General features: G+C 42.0%; 1 protein-coding gene across 2 annotated transcripts in view; it reads right to left on the bottom strand.

Annotated features, from left to right (window-relative positions):
* LOC115206191 (somatostatin receptor type 5-like) overlaps positions 1–20,980 on the bottom strand; it is a 48,339-nt gene extending 27,359 nt beyond the window's left edge. The window contains exon 1 of one of the 2 annotated variants that reach the window (XM_029772889.1): positions 20,379–20,980. The gene's annotated coding sequence lies outside the window, so the exon portion shown is untranslated. The remainder of the gene's footprint in view (positions 1–20,378) is intronic. The other variant, XM_029772885.1, reaches the window with a different exon arrangement.
* Positions 20,981–21,742: the final 762 nt, after the last annotated feature.

The following is a 21,742-nucleotide window of genomic DNA, read 5'->3' as shown; positions in this document are numbered from 1 at the left end:
CAAATGCAGGAGACAGAGGTGCTGGAGGTGAGTGTCTTTTAATAAAACGGACACACACAAACGCCGAAAAGCACAGGGCGCTATACAAAGTTCGCCTGGGAGGAACACTTTCCCACAAAACACAGAATATAATTCCAAGGCACAAAAAGGCAAGGAGCGCAGCCCGGTAAATCTTTCGATAATAATTGTCGGTAACACAACGTGGACAATTAACAATCCCGCACAAAATCCCAACTGAAAACACACCTTAAATAAGCCCCCACTAATGACATACACAAAACAGGTGCGGAACGGACAGACAAAACTAAAAGACACAGAAACAACGATCGGTGGCAGCTAATAGGCCGGCGACGACGACTGCTGAGCGCCGCCCGACCGAGGAGGGGCGCCACTTCATTGGATCCTGTGACACCGAGAGGCAGCCCCAAGATTTTTTTGGGAGGGGCACACGGGTAGTTTGGCTGGGCGAGGAGTGAGCCCCAGGCCAAATCCCTGTACCTTTTTTGGGCAACCAGTGACTGGACAGGTCCCGTGCTTCGGGGTAATGGGTACTGTGGCGAGGCCAACTATTTTTAGGCCGGTACGCGCAATACCAGCGCCCCGCATTTGCCAGGGGGAAGTGGGCATCCAGCCAGTAAGAGCGATGCCAGTTCTGCGCTCGAGACCGCCAGTAAGCCTCTACGGTCCAGTGCGTCAGCCATTCCGACTCGTCCTGTTCCCGCTCCCCGCACTAGCCCTGAGGTGCATGTTCCCAGGCTGATACCTCCAGTACCAGCACCACGCATCAGGCTTCCAGTGCGTCAACCCAATCCGACTCGGCCTGTTCCCGCTCCCCGCACTAGCCCTGAGGTGCGTGCTCACAGGCTGATACCTCCAGTACCAGCACCATGCATCAGGCTTCCAGTGCGTCAACCCAGTCCAACTCGGCCTGTTCCCGCTCCCCGCACTAGCCCTGAGGTGCGTGTCCCCAGACTGGCACATCCAGTACCACGCATCAGGCTTCCAGTGCATCAGCCCAGCCTCGAGAGTTCGGCAATAGTGCAGTCCAGAGTATCCGGCAACAGTGTGCAGTCCAGAGTATCCGGCAACAGTGTGCAGTCCAGAGTATCCGGCAACAGTGTGCAGTCCAGAGTATCCGGCAACAGTGTCTAGCCCGGAACCGAGGGAGTCTGCCTGCGACCCGGAACCGAGGGGGTCTGCCTGCGACCCGGAACCGAGGGGGTCTGCCTGCGACCCGTAACCGAGGGGGTCTGCCTGCGACCCGTAACCGAGGGGGTCTGCCTGCGACCCGTAACCGAGGGGGTCTGCCTGCGACCCGGAACCGAGGGGGTCTGCCTGCGACCCAGAACCGAAGGGGTCTGCCTGCGACCCGCAACCGAAGGAGTCTGCCTGTGACCCGGAACCAAGGGAGTCGATCAGCAACCCGGAACTGAGTAAGTCTGTTGACAAACCGGAGCTTAAGATGATTAACTGTGTATCAAATGAGTCTGCCCTTTGTGTGGAACGGAAGAGGTCTGCCTACGATCCGGAACGATGGGAGTCTGCCTACGGCCCGAAACTGAGCAAGTCTGTCTGCATTCTGGAGGACAGTAGGCCGGAGCCAGAACCACTTCCTGTATAGGTGGGTTGTGGAGGGGGGGTGTAGCACAAATGCCGTCGGTGACGGCAGCCACCCTCCCTTCCCTCCCTTTAGTTTAGGGGGATTTTTTGTTGTTGTTGTTTTGTTTTTTTAATTTTATTTATGAGGTGCATCCGGGGTCTGCACCTTTAGGGGGGGGGGTACTGTCACGTCCTGACCAGTATAAGGGTTATTTGTTATTGTAGTTTGGTCAGGACGTGGCAGAGGGTATTTTGTTTATGTGGTTCGGGGTGGTGATTTATGTAGTAGGGTGTTTGATTTATTATTTCCGGGTTTTGGTCTATGTTTATGTTTTGTATTTCTATGTTCTTTCTGGTTTGTGGTATTTCTATGTGTAGGTTAATGGGGGGTTGGACTCTCAATTGGAGGCAGGTGCTTTCTCGTTGCCTCTGATTGAGAGTCCTATATATGGGTAATTGTTTGGTGTAGTGTTTTACATTTAAGTCATTTAGCAGATGCTCTTATCCAGAGCGACTTACAAATTGGTGCATTCACCTTATGATATCCAGTGGAACAACCACTTTACAATAGTGCATCTAAATCTTTTAGGGGGGGGTTAGAAGGATTACTTTATCCTATCCCAGGTATTCCTTAGAGGTGGGGTTTCAGGTGTCTCCGGAAGGTGGTGATTTACTCCGCTGTCCTGGTGTCATGAGGGAGCTTGTTCCACCATAGGGGTGCCAGAAGAGCGAACAGTTTTGACTGGGCTGAGCGGGAACTGTGCTTCCTCAGAGGTAGGGGGGCCAGCAGGCCAGAGGTGGATGAGCGCAGTGCCCTCGTTTGGGTGTAGGGACTGATCAGAGCCTGAAGGTACGGAGGTGCCGTTCCCCTCACGGCTCCATAGGCAAGCACCAAGGTCTTGTAGCGGATGCGAGCTTCAACTGGAAGCCAGTGGAGAGAGCGGAGGAGCGGGGTGACGTGTTGTGGGAGATTGTTTCTTGTTTTGCCTGTGTGAGCCTGACAAGACTGTTTTGTTGTTCGTGCGTTTTCGTTTTTGTTGTTTTGGTGTTCTCTTTATTTAAAATAAATATCAAGATGAGCATCCACATTCCTGCTGCTTTTTGGTCCTCTATTCCCGACGACAACCGTTACAGGTATGTCTCCAAGTTAAACCATAAAGGACAACAAAATATTACTAAAATAAAGTTACATAGAAAATCCACAAAACAGTTGATCTTTTAAAAATTGTATGTTTTTGAGGGCAAAATACAAAATGCGGATTGGTCAAGTTGATACATTTTTCCATTTCAGACAAAACCACCAAAGTCCCTGTGCCCAAGAAAGCGAAGGTAATCTGCCTAAATGACTACTGCGTTGAAAGGCTAGTGATGGCTCATATCAACTCCATCATCCCGGAAACGCTAGACTCACTCCAATTTGCATACCCCCTCAATAGATCCACAGATGATGCAATCTGCCCATTTAAAAAAAATGTTTATATCAATAATCAAAGGCCTATTACAAGTATTTCTGAAGGGTAATACATTTTTTACTCATTTGGATGTATGCTAGCGTCTTAATTTTACCATTGTAATGCACATTTAAAATGTTTATGGTTCGAAAAGTATAAATAGTATCAAAAAGCTGTGCGCAATTATTGTATTGTTTCAGTCTGCATATTTCAACATTTGTTTGGTTTTGATAGCTTAAACGGTTTGAGAGGAGTAGCGTTAAATTTTGACCATTCAAGTGGTATTTCAAGGGTCTGTAATAAACCATTTATTAGCCATTTATAAATTGTTTGTTCACCATTTATTAAGCATTACTCCCACATGAATAAACCATTTACTAATCAAGTGAAGTATTTTTGCATTCTTTCATCTAAAGTGAGTGCTATGTATATAAATATTCCATAAATGTTTTGAGTGACCAGTGTAAAAAAAAAGATGGGCATGCCATTGGTAGACATTCCAGTAGTACCTGGTAAAAGAATAAGCACACAACACAGGATGTTGAAGGAAATATATATACGTGTGAATAATTATCTTACTAACGTTTACAAATGTGCGAGTAATGATTAATACATGGTGAGCAAATGCCTTATAAATGGTTCATTATGGACCCTTAAAATAAAGTGTTACAGGCACTTTTATTGCCATTGAAATGCATTTGGTGAAATGCATTTAAGAATTGTTGTAGTAGAAAAGGTATAAATAGAAGGGGAAAAAATCTCAAGCAATCGAAGTTGGGGCTGTCTACCCATTTTATAGTTTGATTAGTGTTGAATGCGTGTTGGGGCTGTCTACCCATTCTATAGTTTGTTTAGTGTTGAATGCGTGTTGGGGCTGTCTACCCATTCTATAGTTTGTTTAGTGTTGAATGCGTGTTGGGGCTGTCTACCCATTCTATAGTTTGTTTAGTGTTGAATGCGTGTTGGGGCTGTCTACCCATTCTATAGTTTGTTTAGTGTTGAATGCGTGTTGGGGCTGTCTACCCATTTTATAGTTTGTTTAGTGTTGAATGCGTGTTGGGGCTGTCTACCCATTCTATAGTTTGTTTAGTGTTGAATGCGTGTTGGGGCTGTCTACCCATTCTATAGTTTGTTTAGTGTTGAATGCGTGTTGGGGCTGTCTACCCATTCTATAGTTTGTTTAGTGTTGAATGCGTGTTGGGGCTGTCTACCCATTCTATAGTTTGTTTAGTGTTGAATGTGTGTTGGGGCTGTCTACCCATTCTATAGTTTGTTTAGTGTTGAATGCGTGTTGGGGCTGTCTACCCATTCTATAGTTTGTTTAGTGTTGAATGTGTGTTGGGGCTGTCTACCCATTCTATAGTTTGTTTAGTGTTGAATGCGTGTTGGGGATGTCTACCCATTCTATAGTTTGTTTAGTGTTGAATGCGTGTTGGGGCTGTCTACCCATTCTATAGTTTGTTTAGTGTTGAATGCGTGTTGGGGCTGTCTACCCATTCTATAGTTTGTTTAGTGTTGAATGCGTGTTGGGGCTGTCTACCCATTCTATAGTTTGTTTAGTGTTGAATGCGTGTTGGGGCTGTCTACCCATTCTATAGTTTGTTTAGTGTTGAATGCGTGTTGGGGCTGTCTACCCATTCTATAGTTTGTTTAGTGTTGAATGCGTGTTGGGGCTGTCTACCCATTCTATAGTTTGTTTAGTGTTGAATGCGTGTTGGGGCTGTCTACCCATTCTATAGTTTGTTTAGTGTTGAATGCGTGTTGGGGCTGTCTACCCATTCTATAGTTTGTTTAGTGTTGAATGCGTGTTGGGGCTGTCTACCCATTCTATAGTTTGTTTAGTGTTGAATGCGTGTTGGGGCTGTCTACCCATTCTATAGTTTGTTTAGTGTTGAATGCGTGTTGGGGCTGTCTACCCATTCTATAGTTTGTTTAGTGTTGAATGCGTGTTGGGGCTGTCTACCCATTCTATAGTTTGTTTAGTGTTGAATGCGTGTTGGGGCTGTCTACCCATTCTATAGTTTGTTTAGTGTTGAATGCGTGTTGGGGCTGTCTACCCATTCTATAGTTTGTTTAGTGTTGAATGCGTGTTGGGGCTGTCTACCCATTCTATAGTTTGTTTAGTGTTGAATGCGTGTTGGGGCTGTCTACCCATTCTATAGTTTGTTTAGTGTTGAATGCGTGTTGGGGCTGTCTACCCATTCTATAGTTTGTTTAGTGTTGAATGCGTGTCGGGGCTGTCTACCCATTCTATAGTTTGTTTAGTGTTGAATGCGTGTTGGGGCTGTCTACCCATTCTATAGTTTGTTTAGTGTTGAATGCGTGTTGGGGCTGTCTACCCATTCTATAGTTTGTTTAGTGTTGAATGCGTGTTGGGGCTGTCTACCCATTCTATAGTTTGTTTAGTGTTGAATGCGTGTTGGGGCTGTCTACCCATTCTATAGTTTGTTTAGTGTTGAATGCGTGTTGGGGCTGTCTACCCATTCTATAGTTTGTTTAGTGTTGAATGCGTGTTGGGGCTGTCTACCCATTCTATAGTTTGTTTAGTGTTGAATGCGTGTTGGGGCTGTCTACCCATTCTATAGTTTGTTTAGTGTTGAATGCGTGTTGGGGCTGTCTACCCATTCTATAGTTTGTTTAGTGTTGAATGCGTGTTGGGGCTGTCTACCCATTCTATAGTTTGTTTAGTGTTGAATGCGTGTTGGGGCTGTCTACCCATTCTATAGTTTGTTTAGTGTTGAATGCGTGTTGGGGCTGTCTACCCATTCTATAGTTTGTTTAGTGTTGAATGCGTGTTGGGGCTGTCTACCCATTCTATAGTTTGTTTAGTGTTGAATGCGTGTTGGGGCTGTCTACCCATTCTATAGTTTGTTTAGTGTTGAATGCGTGTTGGGGCTGTCTACCCATTCTATAGTTTGTTTAGTGTTGAATGCGTGTTGGGGCTGTCTACCCATTCTATAGTTTGTTTAGTGTTGAATGCGTGTTGGGGCTGTCTACCCATTCTATAGTTTGTTTAGTGTTGAATGCGTGTTGGGGCTGTCTACCCATTCTATAGTTTGTTTAGTGTTGAATGCGTGTTGGGGCTGTCTACCCATTCTATAGTTTGTTTAGTGTTGAATGCGTGTTGGGGCTGTCTACCCATTCTATAGTTTGTTTAGTGTTGAATGCGTGTTGGGGCTGTCTACCCATTCTATAGTTTGTTTAGTGTTGAATGCGTGTTGGGGCTGTCTACCCATTCTATAGTTTGTTTAGTGTTGAATGCGTGTTGGGGCTGTCTACCCATTCTATAGTTTGTTTAGTGTTGAATGCGTGTTGGGGCTGTCTACCCATTCTGTAGTTTGTTTAGTGTTGAATGCGTGTTGGGGCTGTCTACCCATTCTGTAGTTTGTTTAGTGTTGAATGCGTGTTGGGGCTGTCTACCCATTCTGTAGTTTGTTTAGTGTTGAATGCGTGTTGGGGCTGTCTACCCATTCTGTAGTTTGTTTAGTGTTGAATGCGTGTTGGGGCTGTCTACCCATTCTGTAGTTTGTTTAGTGTTGAATGCGTGTTGGGGCTGTCTACCCATTCTATAGTTTGTTTAGTGTTGAATGCGTGTTGGGGCTGTCTACCCATTCTGTAGTTTGTTTAGTGTTGAATGCGTGTTGGGGCTGTCTACCCATTCTATAGTTTGTTTAGTGTTGAATGCGTGTTGGGGCTGTCTACCCATTCTGTAGTTTGTTTAGTGTTGAATGCGTGTTGGGGCTGTCTACCCATTCTGTAGTTTGTTTAGTGTTGAATGCGTGTTGGGGCTGTCTACCCATTCTGTAGTTTGTTTAGTGTTGAATGCGTGTTGGGGCTGTCTACCCATTCTGTAGTTTGTTTAGTGTTGAATGCGTGTTGGGGCTGTCTACCCATTCTGTAGTTTGTTTAGTGTTGAATGCGTGTTGGGGCTGTCTACCCATTCTATAGTTTGTTTAGTGTTGAATGCGTGTTGGGGCTGTCTACCCATTCTGTAGTTTGTTTAGTGTTGAATGCGTGTTGGGGCTGTCTACCCATTCTGTAGTTTGTTTAGTGTTGAATGCGTGTTGGGGCTGTCTACCCATTCTGTAGTTTGTTTAGTGTTGAATGCGTGTTGGGGCTGTCTACCCATTCTGTAGTTTGTTTAGTGTTGAATGCGTGTTGGGGCTGTCTACCCATTCTATAGTTTGTTTAGTGTTGAATGCGTGTTGGGGCTGTCTACCCATTCTATAGTTTGTTTAGTGTTGAATGCGTGTTGGGGCTGTCTACCCATTCTATAGTTTGTTTAGTGTTGAATGCGTGTTGGGGCTGTCTACCCATTCTATAGTTTGTTTAGTGTTGAATGCGTGTTGGGGCTGTCTACCCATTCTATAGTTTGTTTAGTGTTGAATGCGTGTTGGGGCTGTCTACCCATTCTATAGTTTGTTTAGTGTTGAATGCGTGTTGGGGCTGTCTACCCATTCTATAGTTTGTTTAGTGTTGAATGCGTGTTGGGGCTGTCTACCCATTCTATAGTTTGTTTAGTGTTGAATGCGTGTTGGGGCTGTCTACCCATTCTATAGTTTGTTTAGTGTTGAATGCGTGTTGGGGCTGTCTACCCATTCTATAGTTTGTTTAGTGTTGAATGCGTGTTGGGGCTGTCTACCCATTCTATAGTTTGTTTAGTGTTGAATGCGTGTTGGGGCTGTCTACCCATTCTATAGTTTGTTTAGTGTTGAATGCGTGTTGGGGCTGTCTACCCATTCTATAGTTTGTTTAGTGTTGAATGCGTGTTGGGGCTGTCTACCCATTCTATAGTTTGTTTAGTGTTGAATGCGTGTTGGGGCTGTCTACCCATTCTATAGTTTGTTTAGTGTTGAATGCGTGTTGGGGCTGTCTACCCATTCTATAGTTTGTTTAGTGTTGAATGCGTGTTGGGGCTGTCTACCCATTCTATAGTTTGTTTAGTGTTGAATGCGTGTTGGGGCTGTCTACCCATTCTATAGTTTGTTTAGTGTTGAATGCGTGTTGGGGCTGTCTACCCATTCTATAGTTTGTTTAGTGTTGAATGCGTGTTGGGGCTGTCTACCCATTCTATAGTTTGTTTAGTGTTGAATGCGTGTTGGGGCTGTCTACCCATTCTATAGTTTGTTTAGTGTTGAATGCGTGTTGGGGCTGTCTACCCATTCTATAGTTTGTTTAGTGTTGAATGCGTGTTGGGGCTGTCTACCCATTCTATAGTTTGTTTAGTGTTGAATGCGTGTTGGGGCTGTCTACCCATTCTATAGTTTGTTTAGTGTTGAATGCGTGTTGGGGCTGTCTACCCATTCTATAGTTTGTTTAGTGTTGAATGCGTGTTGGGGCTGTCTACCCATTCTATAGTTTGTTTAGTGTTGAATGCGTGTTGGGGCTGTCTACCCATTCTATAGTTTGTTTAGTGTTGAATGCGTGTTGGGGCTGTCTACCCATTCTATAGTTTGTTTAGTGTTGAATGCGTGTTGGGGCTGTCTACCCATTCTATAGTTTGTTTAGTGTTGAATGCGTGTTGGGGCTGTCTACCCATTCTATAGTTTGTTTAGTGTTGAATGCGTGTTGGGGCTGTCTACCCATTCTGTAGTTTGTTTAGTGTTGAATGCGTGTTGGGGCTGTCTACCCATTCTATAGTTTGTTTAGTGTTGAATGCGTGTTGGGGCTGTCTACCCATTCTATAGTTTGTTTAGTGTTGAATGCGTGTTGGGGCTGTCTACCCATTCTATAGTTTGTTTAGTGTTGAATGCGTGTTGGGGCTGTCTACCCATTCTGTAGTTTGTTTAGTGTTGAATGCGTGTTGGGGCTGTCTACCCATTCTGTAGTTTGTTTAGTGTTGAATGCGTGTTGGGGCTGTCTACCCATTCTGTAGTTTGTTTAGTGTTGAATGCGTGTTGGGGCTGTCTACCCATTCTGTAGTTTGTTTAGTGTTGAATGCGTGTTGGGGCTGTCTACCCATTCTGTAGTTTGTTTAGTGTTGAATGCGTGTTGGGGCTGTCTACCCATTCTGTAGTTTGTTTAGTGTTGAATGCGTGTTGGGGCTGTCTACCCATTCTGTAGTTTGTTTAGTGTTGAATGCGTGTTGGGGCTGTCTACCCATTCTGTAGTTTGTTTAGTGTTGAATGCGTGTTGGGGCTGTCTACCCATTCTGTAGTTTGTTTAGTGTTGAATGCGTGTTGGGGCTGTCTACCCATTCTGTAGTTTGTTTAGTGTTGAATGCGTGTTGGGGCTGTCTACCCATTCTATAGTTTGTTTAGTGTTGAATGCGTGTTGGGGCTGTCTACCCATTCTATAGTTTGTTTAGTGTTGAATGCGTGTTGGGGCTGTCTACCCATTCTATAGTTTGTTTAGTGTTGAATGCGTGTTGGGGCTGTCTACCCATTCTATAGTTTGTTTAGTGTTGAATGCGTGTTGGGGCTGTCTACCCATTCTATAGTTTGTTTAGTGTTGAATGCGTGTTGGGGCTGTCTACCCATTCTATAGTTTGTTTAGTGTTGAATGCGTGTTGGGGCTGTCTACCCATTCTATAGTTTGTTTAGTGTTGAATGCGTGTTGGGGCTGTCTACCCATTCTATAGTTTGTTTAGTGTTGAATGCGTGTTGGGGCTGTCTACCCATTCTATAGTTTGTTTAGTGTTGAATGCGTGTTGGGGCTGTCTACCCATTCTATAGTTTGTTTAGTGTTGAATGCGTGTTGGGGCTGTCTACCCATTCTATAGTTTGTTTAGTGTTGAATGCGTGTTGGGGCTGTCTACCCATTCTATAGTTTGTTTAGTGTTGAATGCGTGTTGGGGCTGTCTACCCATTCTATAGTTTGTTTAGTGTTGAATGCGTGTTGGGGCTGTCTACCCATTCTATAGTTTGTTTAGTGTTGAATGCGTGTTGGGGCTGTCTACCCATTCTATAGTTTGTTTAGTGTTGAATGCGTGTTGGGGCTGTCTACCCATTCTGTAGTTTGTTTAGTGTTGAATGCGTGTTGGGGCTGTCTACCCATTCTGTAGTTTGTTTAGTGTTGAATGCGTGTTGGGGCTGTCTACCCATTCTGTAGTTTGTTTAGTGTTGAATGCGTGTTGGGGCTGTCTACCCATTCTGTAGTTTGTTTAGTGTTGAATGCGTGTTGGGGCTGTCTACCCATTCTATAGTTTGTTTAGTGTTGAATTCGTGTTGGGGCTGTCTACCCATTCTATAGTTTGTTTAGTGTTGAATGCGTGTTGGGGCTGTCTACCCATTCTATAGTTTGTTTAGTGTTGAATGCGTGTTGGGGCTGTCTACCCATTCTATAGTTTGTTTAGTGTTGAATGCGTGTTGGGGCTGTCTACCCATTCTATAGTTTGTTTAGTGTTGAATGCGTGTTGGGGCTGTCTACCCATTCTATAGTTTGTTTAGTGTTGAATGCGTGTTGGGGCTGTCTACCCATTCTATAGTTTGTTTAGTGTTGAATGCGTGTTGGGGCTGTCTACCCATTCTATAGTTTGTTTAGTGTTGAATGCGTGTTGGGGCTGTCTACCCATTCTATAGTTTGTTTAGTGTTGAATGCGTGTTGGGGCTGTCTACCCATTCTATAGTTTGTTTAGTGTTGAATGCGTGTTGGGGCTGTCTACCCATTCTATAGTTTGTTTAGTGTTGAATGCGTGTTGGGGCTGTCTACCCATTCTATAGTTTGTTTAGTGTTGAATGCGTGTTGGGGCTGTCTACCCATTCTATAGTTTGTTTAGTGTTGAATGCGTGTTGGGGCTGTCTACCCATTCTATAGTTTGTTTAGTGTTGAATGCGTGTTGGGGCTGTCTACCCATTCTATAGTTTGTTTAGTGTTGAATGCGTGTTGGGGCTGTCTACCCATTCTATAGTTTGTTTAGTGTTGAATGCGTGTTGGGGCTGTCTACCCATTTTATAGTTTGTTTAGTGTTGAATGCGTGTTGGGGCTGTCTACCCATTCTATAGTTTGTTTAGTGTTGAATGCGTGTTGGGGCTGTCTACCCATTCTATAGTTTGTTTAGTGTTGAATGCGTGTTGGGGCTGTCTACCCATTCTATAGTTTGTTTAGTGTTGAATGCGTGTTGGGGCTGTCTACCCATTCTGTAGTTTGTTTAGTGTTGAATGCGTGTTGGGGCTGTCTACCCATTCTGTAGTTTGTTTAGTGTTGAATGCGTGTTGGGGCTGTCTACCCATTCTGTAGTTTGTTTAGTGTTGAATGCGTGTTGGGGCTGTCTACCCATTCTGTAGTTTGTTTAGTGTTGAATGCGTGTTGGGGCTGTCTACCCATTCTATAGTTTGTTTAGTGTTGAATGCGTGTTGGGGCTGTCTACCCATTCTATAGTTTGTTTAGTGTTGAATGCGTGTTGGGGCTGTCTACCCATTCTATAGTTTGTTTAGTGTTGAATGCGTGTTGGGGCTGTCTACCCATTCTATAGTTTGTTTAGTGTTGAATGCGTGTTGGGGATGTCTACCCATTCTATAGTTTGTTTAGTGTTGAATGCGTGTTGGGGCTGTCTACCCATTCTATAGTTTGTTTAGTGTTGAATGCGTGTTGGGGCTGTCTACCCATTCTATAGTTTGTTTAGTGTTGAATGCGTGTTGGGGCTGTCTACCCATTCTATAGTTTGTTTAGTGTTGAATGCGTGTTGGGGCTGTCTACCCATTCTATAGTTTGTTTAGTGTTGAATGCGTGTTGGGGCTGTCTACCCATTCTATAGTTTGTTTAGTGTTGAATGCGTGTTGGGGCTGTCTACCCATTCTATAGTTTGTTTAGTGTTGAATGCGTGTTGGGGCTGTCTACCCATTCTATAGTTTGTTTAGTGTTGAATGCGTGTTGGGGCTGTCTACCCATTCTATAGTTTGTTTAGTGTTGAATGCGTGTTGGGGCTGTCTACCCATTCTATAGTATGTTTAGTGTTGAATGCGTGTTGGGGCTGTCTACCCATTCTATAGTTGTTTAGTGTTGAATGCGTGTTGGGGCTGTCTACCCATTCTATAGTTTGTTTAGTGTTGAATGCGTGTTGGGGCTGTCTACCCATTCTATAGTTTGTTTAGTGTTGAATGCGTGTTGGGGCTGTCTACCCATTCTATAGTTTGTTTAGTGTTGAATGCGTGTTGGGGCTGTCTACCCATTCTATAGTTTGTTTAGTGTTGAATGCGTGTTGGGGCTGTCTACCCATTCTATAGTTTGTTTAGTGTTGAATGCGTGTTGGGGCTGTCTACCCATTCTATAGTTTGTTTAGTGTTGAATGCGTGTTGGGGCTGTCTACCCATTCTATAGTTTGTTTAGTGTTGAATGCGTGTTGGGGCTGTCTACCCATTCTATAGTTTGTTTAGTGTTGAATGCGTGTTGGGGCTGTCTACCCATTCTATAGTTTGTTTAGTGTTGAATGCGTGTTGGGGCTGTCTACCCATTCTATAGTTTGTTTAGTGTTGAATGCGTGTTGGGGCTGTCTACCCATTCTATAGTTTGTTTAGTGTTGAATGCGTGTTGGGGCTGTCTACCCATTCTATAGTTTGTTTAGTGTTGAATGCGTGTTGGGGGCTGTCTACCCATTCTATAGTTTGTTTAGTGTTGAATGCGTGTTGGGGCTGTCTACCCATTCTATAGTTTGTTTAGTGTTGAATGCGTGTTGGGGCTGTCTACCCATTCTATAGTTTGTTTAGTGTTGAATGCGTGTTGGGGCTGTCTACCCATTCTATAGTTTGTTTAGTGTTGAATGCGTGTTGGGGCTGTCTACCCATTCTGTAGTTTGTTTAGTGTTGAATGCGTGTTGGGGCTGTCTACCCATTCTATAGTTTGTTTAGTGTTGAATGCGTGTTGGGGCTGTCTACCCATTCTATAGTTTGTTTAGTGTTGAATGCGTGTTGGGGCTGTCTACCCATTCTATAGTTTGTTTAGTGTTGAATGCGTGTTGGGGCTGTCTACCCATTCTATAGTTTGTTTAGTGTTGAATGCGTGTTGGGGCTGTCTACCCATTCTATAGTTTGTTTAGTGTTGAATGCGTGTTGGGGCTGTCTACCCATTCTATAGTTTGTTTAGTGTTGAATGCGTGTTGGGGCTGTCTACCCATTCTATAGTTTGTTTAGTGTTGAATGCGTGTTGGGGCTGTCTACCCATTCTATAGTTTGTTTAGTGTTGAATGCGTGTTGGGGCTGTCTACCCATTCTATAGTTTGTTTAGTGTTGAATGCGTGTTGGGGATGTCTACCCATTCTATAGTTTGTTTAGTGTTGAATGCGTGTTGGGGATGTCTACCCATTCTATAGTTTGTTTAGTGTTGAATGCGTGTTGGGGCTGTCTACCCATTCTATAGTTTGTTTAGTGTTGAATGCGTGTTGGGGCTGTCTACCCATTCTATAGTTTGTTTAGTGTTGAATGCGTGTTGGGGCTGTCTACCCATTCTATAGTTTGTTTAGTGTTGAATGCGTGTTGGGGCTGTCTACCCATTCTATAGTTTGTTTAGTGTTGAATGCGTGTTGGGGCTGTCTACCCATTCTATAGTTTGTTTAGTGTTGAATGCGTGTTGGGGCTGTCTACCCATTCTATAGTTTGTTTAGTGTTGAATGCGTGTTGGGGCTGTCTACCCATTCTATAGTTTGTTTAGTGTTGAATGCGTGTTGGGGCTGTCTACCCATTCTATAGTTTGTTTAGTGTTGAATGCGTGTTGGGGCTGTCTACCCATTCTATAGTTTGTTTAGTGTTGAATGCGTGTTGGGGATGTCTACCCATTCTATAGTTTGTTTAGTGTTGAATGCGTGTTGGGGCTGTCTACCCATTCTATAGTTTGTTTAGCTGCTACCCATTCTATAGTTTGTTTAGTGTTGAATGCGTGTTGGGGCTGTCTACCCATTCTATAGTTTGTTTAGTGTTGAATGCGTGTTGGGGCTGTCTACCCATTCTATAGTTTGTTTAGTGTTGAATGCGTGTTGGGGCTGTCTACCCATTCTATAGTTTGTTTAGTGTTGAATGAATGTTGGGGCTGTCTACCCATTCTATAGTTTGTTTAGTGTTGAATGCGTGTCGGGGCTGTCTACCCATTCTATAGTTTGTTTAGTGTTGAATGCGTGTCGGGGCTGTCTACCCATTCTATAGTTTGTTTAGTGTTGAATGCGTGTCGGGGCTGTCTACCCATTCTATAGTTTGTTTAGTGTTGAATGCGTAAGCGGTTTAAGTGCTAGAGTGAGTGGAATAAATAGACAAACTACAAAAGTACATTTCCTAAAGAACATTTGTGTGCTTGATAGCTTGTCCTAAAGTATTTATAGTTTTGAAATAAGTTATAGTAGTGATAGTGACTGCAGTACCCTTACAGGAAAAACCATATGAATTTCATGTGATCTTATGTGAAGTTAATGTGATAACATGTGACAACATGTAAAAGAAACATGTGACAACATGAAATTACACATGTGAAAACATGATCTCATGTGAAATAAATGTGACAACATGGGGATGTAAAATGTCATCATGTAATACCATGAAACTATGTGACAACTTTTGAAAGTGTTTCCCGTTAAAGTGCTAATTAGATTTTCAAGTGACAGTTTTTCACATGTGAAAATTGAAATGAGTGAAAACATGTTATTCTCTTCATGTGATTTCTTTTTTGTAAGAGAAGTAATGAAATGGAGGTTTTAAGGTAAGTGGTATGCTGTTCAGCTAAAATTGTGTACAAATGTTGTATCATTGACAATATGATTACATTTGGCATGATCACGTAGTAGTGACTTTTCAATATGACCCCACCTGGGTATGCTGATGTTTCTGCTGCACCACAAAGTCTGTAACATTCTCAGAAGGCCCATCACATTCAGTACCTAGAAAACATCTCTGCACTTAGCAAAAGAGTGCCATCTGCACTGCTATTTTAGTTATCAGTTAATCTGACTATTCTCTCATCATTGATTCTATTTACTTATTTCAGCAATTAGATCTTTTTTTTTGTATAGTTGTCTAATGTTATGTTTAAATGCTACTCCTGAATCACTATGATAAACTATTTGATTTTTCTTCATACAATGCTGAGATTTACTTTGAAGTCCAAAGTGTAGGAATTGAACTCAGTGTACAGGTGAACTCAGTTATTCACACAGACATGGTGGCGTAGCAGAAGGATCAGAATACCGGGAACTAAGAAGTTATGAGTTCAAATCCCGGGTGAGAACATGTTGAATAATAATGACTGTATAAATATACATACACAATGTAATCATGTACATCACATTTGTAAGTTGAAAACACTGTGGCTATTTCAGGATGTTCCGGGGACATCCTAACGACAAATTTTTGCTTGCAGTGCATTATGTGAACATTTTAATTCACATGTGAAGGTTAATGTGTAACGGCCGTCGTAGGAAGTGGACCAAAATGCAGCGGGTACGTGAATGCTCATATTTATTTTATTACGAACACCACAACAAAACGAAAAACTGCAGGCTAAACATAGCCGTGCACGAATACAACTTCCCACGAAGGGACAGGTGAAAACAGTCTACCAAAGCATGACTCTCAATCAGCAACAACGATGTACAGCTGTTCCTGATTGAGAGCCATACCAGGCCAACACAAAGAAATACACAACATAGATAGAACCTAGAATACGACACATAGAACATAACCCAAAAACCCCGGAATACTCTAAACAAACACCCCGAACCACATAAAACAAATACCCCCCTGCCACGTCCTGACCAAACTACAATAACAAATGACCCCTTTACTGGTCAGAACGTGACATAATGTGAAATATCATCACATGTGAAGTGTTCCAAAACCACATGGTTTCACATGATTTCACATGTGAAAGGTTATGTGATCACTTGTGTAAATCCACATGGCGATGAAAATGCTTTTTTGGAGCAAATAGCCTATTAATAGAATACCATCATGTTGCCCTCCTACATACCACTTACCTTTTACACAGAAAAATGGTTGGATGGAAACGTGGCAACTATCTGCAAACCTGCATGGTGACATTCTTTCCACACTTCTTCTTTGGCTGCATTTACACAGGCAGCCCAATTCTGATATTTTGCTGCTTATTGGTCTTTTGACAATAATTGGGCAAAAGATCAGAATTTGGCTGCCTGTGTAATCTTCTTTCTCTCCAATTGTCATGTCACACATAACAAAGGCATGGTTTTCTATAGTCAAATTCTAATTCCTGTCAACGCACCCTGCAACAAGAACGAACTGGAAAAGTGGCATATCTGTTCATTTGAAACTCTGGATGATGGCCTTGTGAACTATCTTATGACATTTTTAGCTAACCACATTGGAACATTCTTATCTTTAAGGACATGCATGTCCTGGCAATAAATCATCTCATCTCCGGGTGACTTCTGTCAGTAAAATGCTATGATAGGTGACCCTGGGCAGATACCTAACGTCAAGTCAGATAGTTTCACAGTCAGTCATTGAACTAATAAAAAAAACTAGACACAGGCAATGCTGCATATCAATGCAAAAGCCTGCAGGCAAAAAATGTTCATGCTTTGAATTGTTCACATTTTACAATTGTATAATACATATAAAGTTGGTTCAGCCATGTGAAAAAAATAACACATATATACTAGAAAAGTATATTTCCTAAAAAATATGTGTGTGCTTGCTAGCTTGTCATGAAGTATTTATGGTAGTGCTAGTGACTGCAGTAGTAATGGTAGTGGCCAGTTACAGTTGAAAATGTAGGTAGATTGAAAGATTGATTGATTACATTTATACATTTATACATTTACGTCATTTAGCAGACGCTCTTATCCAGAGCGACTTACAGTAGTGAATGCATACATTTCATACTTTTTTTTTTTTTCCTGTGCTGGCCCCCCGTGGGAATCGAACCCACAACCCTGGTGTTGCAAACACCATGCTCTACCAACTGAGCTACAGGGAAGGCTAATTGATTGATTAATTGATTTATTGATTGATAGCCTAAATATGTAAAAGTTGGTTTGTTGTTTCTAGCTTGAACGGTTCAAGAGTTACTGCTATTTTAGATGGGTAATGTTATGGTAATTTATGCAAATGTCAATAGTTATAATTTATACAGTTTTTACAATTTTAAAGTTGTTTTAATGTTTGTAGCTGAAATGGTTAAAGAGCGGTAGCTTTTAAAATGTCCACCACTGTCTTCTTATGGCTGGCATTGAATCCATTAAGTGTTATTCACATTTATGCAAATACATTTATTTATATAGTTTAGAAAGGTTTTAGAGAATTTTGTAGTTAGGATAGCCTGAACATTTTAAAGTTGGTCTTGTTGCTTAATTGGCTGAGGAGCAGGACAATGTTGAATAGCTACCAATGTATTACAATTGTTCTCATTCAAGCCCACGTTAATTTATGCCCCCAAAAATATTATTCATATTATTATGTAAGAGATCTAGAGTGGTCTTGCCTTCAGCAAGCACACTAATAATAATAAGAGCATGTAACGGCCCAGCTATGCCACGTGTGGATTTCCGTGAGACTTGCTTGATACGGAGTTGATAAGAGTCATTCTGTTGTCAATGTTACTTGCTATATCAGCACGTGCATAAAGCATAGGTGTTGTGCAGCTGCTGTAGCAGCAACCTAAAATTAGGTTTGGAGTCTATTTTTCTCAGATCCACATGCGTAAACACCATACAAAGTGCCTAAATCTTTTTTTGACACTTAAAAACATATTCACTCAGCTTCATAGTGAAAATGTAATAGAAACATGAATAATAATAGTGGGCTACATCAATACAATAGTAGAAGGCTACCTGTATAAAATTCAAATATAAATGAAACTGTAGTTTTAGGTGCTTCTACACCTGCATTGCTTGGTGTTTGGGGTTGTAGGCTGGGTTTCTGTACAGCACTTTGTGACATCAGCTGATGTAAGAAGGGCTTTATAAATACATTTGATTGATTGATTGTAGTCTTCCTAGTTCATAACTGGAGGTAGGTTGTTATATGTATAGTAGCAATACTTTTTTTTAGAAACATTTAAACATTCAAACCAGCTGATGAACAGAAAGGCAGTTGCAGAGCTGATGGTCTACCTTATATTATATTTTGAGGCAGAGGATGCTGTAGAGTAGACCCCTCCCCCAACCCTCCTTGGAAGTTATTCTGATTTGACAGGACAAAGTTGGCCAAATGGATGACACCCGTTTGATCATCGAAGTTGAGAAGCACCCTTTGCTGTACGACCCCAGCAACCCCAAATACAAGGACGCTTTGTCCAAAGAAAAAGCATGGAATGCTGTAGCAACCGTCCTCGGAGAACTAGGTATGTTTTGTCAACAAAATCAATTGATGTGCATTTGTTCTGGCCTGCAAAGTACAGACAGTTAGCCAGTGGCGGCTGTGATTGGTTGAAACCCAGGGGTGTGGGTCTATTTAGAATGAGCAGCCAGCTCACAAATGAACAAGTGCCCCAGGGAGAATGCAACAAGCATGCAGATGCTATAAGTGAAAACACATGATCTAACTGGGGATGGCTAACATAATGTCACAAAGCATGAAGCGCTAGCAAGGTAACTTTCATTCTGAAATAACTTCCTATTTCCGAGTTAGTCAGATATTAGTTTAGAAAGACTTGAAATTGCCATGGGAGCTAATTAGCTAACAAGCTACCAGCTAGCTATAGCTAGCTATCTGCTTATCAAAGGTAGATAGAGGGTTCATTTGACCCAAAAATCTACCTGTCACGCCCTGATCTGTTTCAACTGTCCTTGTGATTGCCTCCGCCCCTTCCAGGTGCTGTTGATTTTCCCCAGTGTATTTATCCCTGTGTTTCCTGTCTCTCCGTGCCAGTTCGTCTTGTATGTTTCCAAGTCAACCAGCATTTTTCCCGTTCTCCTTTTTCTAGTCCTCCTGGTTTTGACCCTTGCCTGTTTCTGGACTTTGTACCCACCTGCCTTGACCACAAGCCTGTCTGCCACTCTGTACCTCCTGGACTGATCTGGTTTTGACCTTTTGCCGGTCCATGACCATTCTCTTGCCTACTCCTTTTGGATTAATAAACATTGTACGACTCCAACCATCTGCCTCCTGTGTCTGCATCTGGGTCTCGCCTTGTGTCATGATACTACCAAACTAGTTCACAATGTTTCTCAAAGTTACTATGGCTAGCTAACTAATTTGATCATGCTTTGTGATGAACCCAGATTTATGCTGCGTAAGTCAACACACAACATGTCGCCTGATAAACACCATGGGGGAAACAATACAATTGACCAGTCACAGTCATGCTTTTTTGCCCTACCAGATCTGCGATGAGAAGGTTCTAGCTAGTGTATCCCTCTGTCCTTCGACTTGCTGGATGTAGATGTACGGTTTATCAGGTCCCAAGCTCCCATTACTATTATGATTATTTATTTACAAGTTAAATACAATTAGCTTTTTGCTTTAGCATCATCTGTACCTGATAGAGCAGATCTAGTCTCAAGCAGAAGTAAGCTGTCTGGTGTGAGAGACTCATTGGGAGGAAGACTAGAGCAGACCCAGAAGTTCTGAGTGAACATTTGAGCGCTCCAGGGTGGTCCATTTACTTAGTGCTGTAAAAATGTATGCTATAAAATTCAGTGATTTCATTGGGGCAGTTCTCCCTCATATCAAATAGGTGGCAAAACAATCCAAGCAATGTTCGCACAGCCTATACGCCCACGGAGTTGCTGCTGCTGGCAAAGTCAATGAGGGGCAGAGTAGTAAGTAACTGCACCCCTTGTTTTGAACAATATATTTTTTAAACAGGAAAATGTACACATTTGCCACACTTTTATGAACCATTTAAAACATAATCATGAATTATATAATATATATATATATATATATATATATATTTACAATTTGACCAATCACATGTGGGGCTCTGCCCCTTACGCCCAAATGGGCAGGCCACCACTGCAGCTAGCCAGCAACTGTTCAATTATTGATTAATGAATGAGGTTAATGAATTGACTGCAGATGGTTGTAGAATTTTTACTCAACTTTATTTTTGATGTGATGAGAAATATGGTTGTCGTCATATAGTCATATACCCAGATTGGACCCAAAATCAATAGATTCCTTGCAGAAGAGATCTAGTACTACTGATTCTGCTTCCACGCACGCATCTGTTTCCCTCTCTGGTGTAGCGTGTAAAATTACTGCACTAACGTCCTGTTCACAGTTTGGGTACGCGCCATCCAGGTGTACAGTAGCTCTTCTGTAAGAGTGTTAGAGTAGTCTTGCTTTCACCAAGCACACCAATCCTTCAAATCTAATATTACATTGCTTAGGGACATATTAAACCATGTAACTTTAATCTTGTTTTAATAATTCCCATGAAAAAACTAACATATTTGCTCGCTTTATTCATTTCTATTGAAAGACTTACCTGAGCGTTTCATACACTGTCCATGGCACGTCCGAGTTTAGCCATTCGCGCAGTGCGCATTTCCATATTTTTTACACTTCACACGCGTGCCTTTATCGACGTGGTGCTGTTAAAGACTTGTATCAAAGCAACGAAATGTTTTGAAGAAATTGACTATGTCACACAACGATAAAGTCAACGTTCAAGTCCTCGTCTCAATTCCAAGCGGGAGCGGCACACACTCAATAATCCGTTTTTGCATCTTTGCTGATCTCAAAACGCCTACAATCTAATCATTATTGTTATGTAAACTAAGATACATTTTCTTATCAAATCAAAGTATCTTGTTTGATTGTGATGAATGGGTAGTTTACTGTTAGCAAAGTAAAACAGCAAGCTCCAGCTCTGCGGAGTGCAGAATTCATTTGAAGGTGGGAATGCAGTTAATTCATCTGAAGCTTTTCGGCTAGTCCTTTTGGAGAGGGAGGCTGGCTGCTGCGCTGGTATTTATATATCACAATAACGTGACAACGTCACTATTCTTCTGTTCAGGTCTCTCACCAATAGCTACTGATCCACCATAAAGCCATACATACAGTACTCACCTGTTGCACAAGCTAAGGCAATAGGACTGATGCAACCTGGACTCAGGGTTAGACGTAACATATTAAAGGACAATCGTGGATGTTCAAATTAGTATGATATGTTACATTTGGTATGGTATTTATACATTTGTGGATATCTATCATCAATTTCGTATGATATGTTATGAATTACAATTCGTATGATATGTTAAGAATTGCAATTCGTACAATATGTTGTGAATTTGCAATGCGTATGATATGTTACGAATTCCAATTTGTTGTTGCTAACGTTAGCTAGGTGGTTAAGGTTAGGGTTAAGGTTAGGCATTAGGTTAAAGTGTTATAGTTAGAGGAAGGGTTAGCTAACATGCTAAGTAGTTGCAAAGTAGCTAAAAAGTAGTAAGTAGTTCATTAGTAAGTTGCTAATTACCTAAAGTGCTAAAATCCGTGATGAGATTTGAACACGCAACCTTTGGGGTGCTAGACATTCGCGTTATATATGTCACCATAACAAATGTAACATATCATACAAATTGAGTTTCTCTGATCTTCGTTTACTATGTTATGTCTATTCTATGAGACCAAGCTGACTGATTCAATCTTTGCACAGCAGCTGTTTTTAGCATTATCAACTTTATTTACACCTTTCCAAATATCAGTCTTAACTTTTTTAATTTTTTAAAATCTTTTGTTAAAAAGGATACGTTTTTATTAGGCTAGGACTAAGACATTCATTTGAGAGGAAAGATGTTTATATCACTATATTGGCTATATTCCTAATACAGAGTTCATTATTTGAGA

Source organism: Salmo trutta, chromosome 1, assembly GCF_901001165.1.
Source record: "Salmo trutta chromosome 1, fSalTru1.1, whole genome shotgun sequence".
NCBI classification, from domain to species: domain Eukaryota; kingdom Metazoa; phylum Chordata; class Actinopteri; order Salmoniformes; family Salmonidae; genus Salmo; species Salmo trutta.
This window is presented reverse-complemented; position numbering and strand designations above follow the sequence as displayed.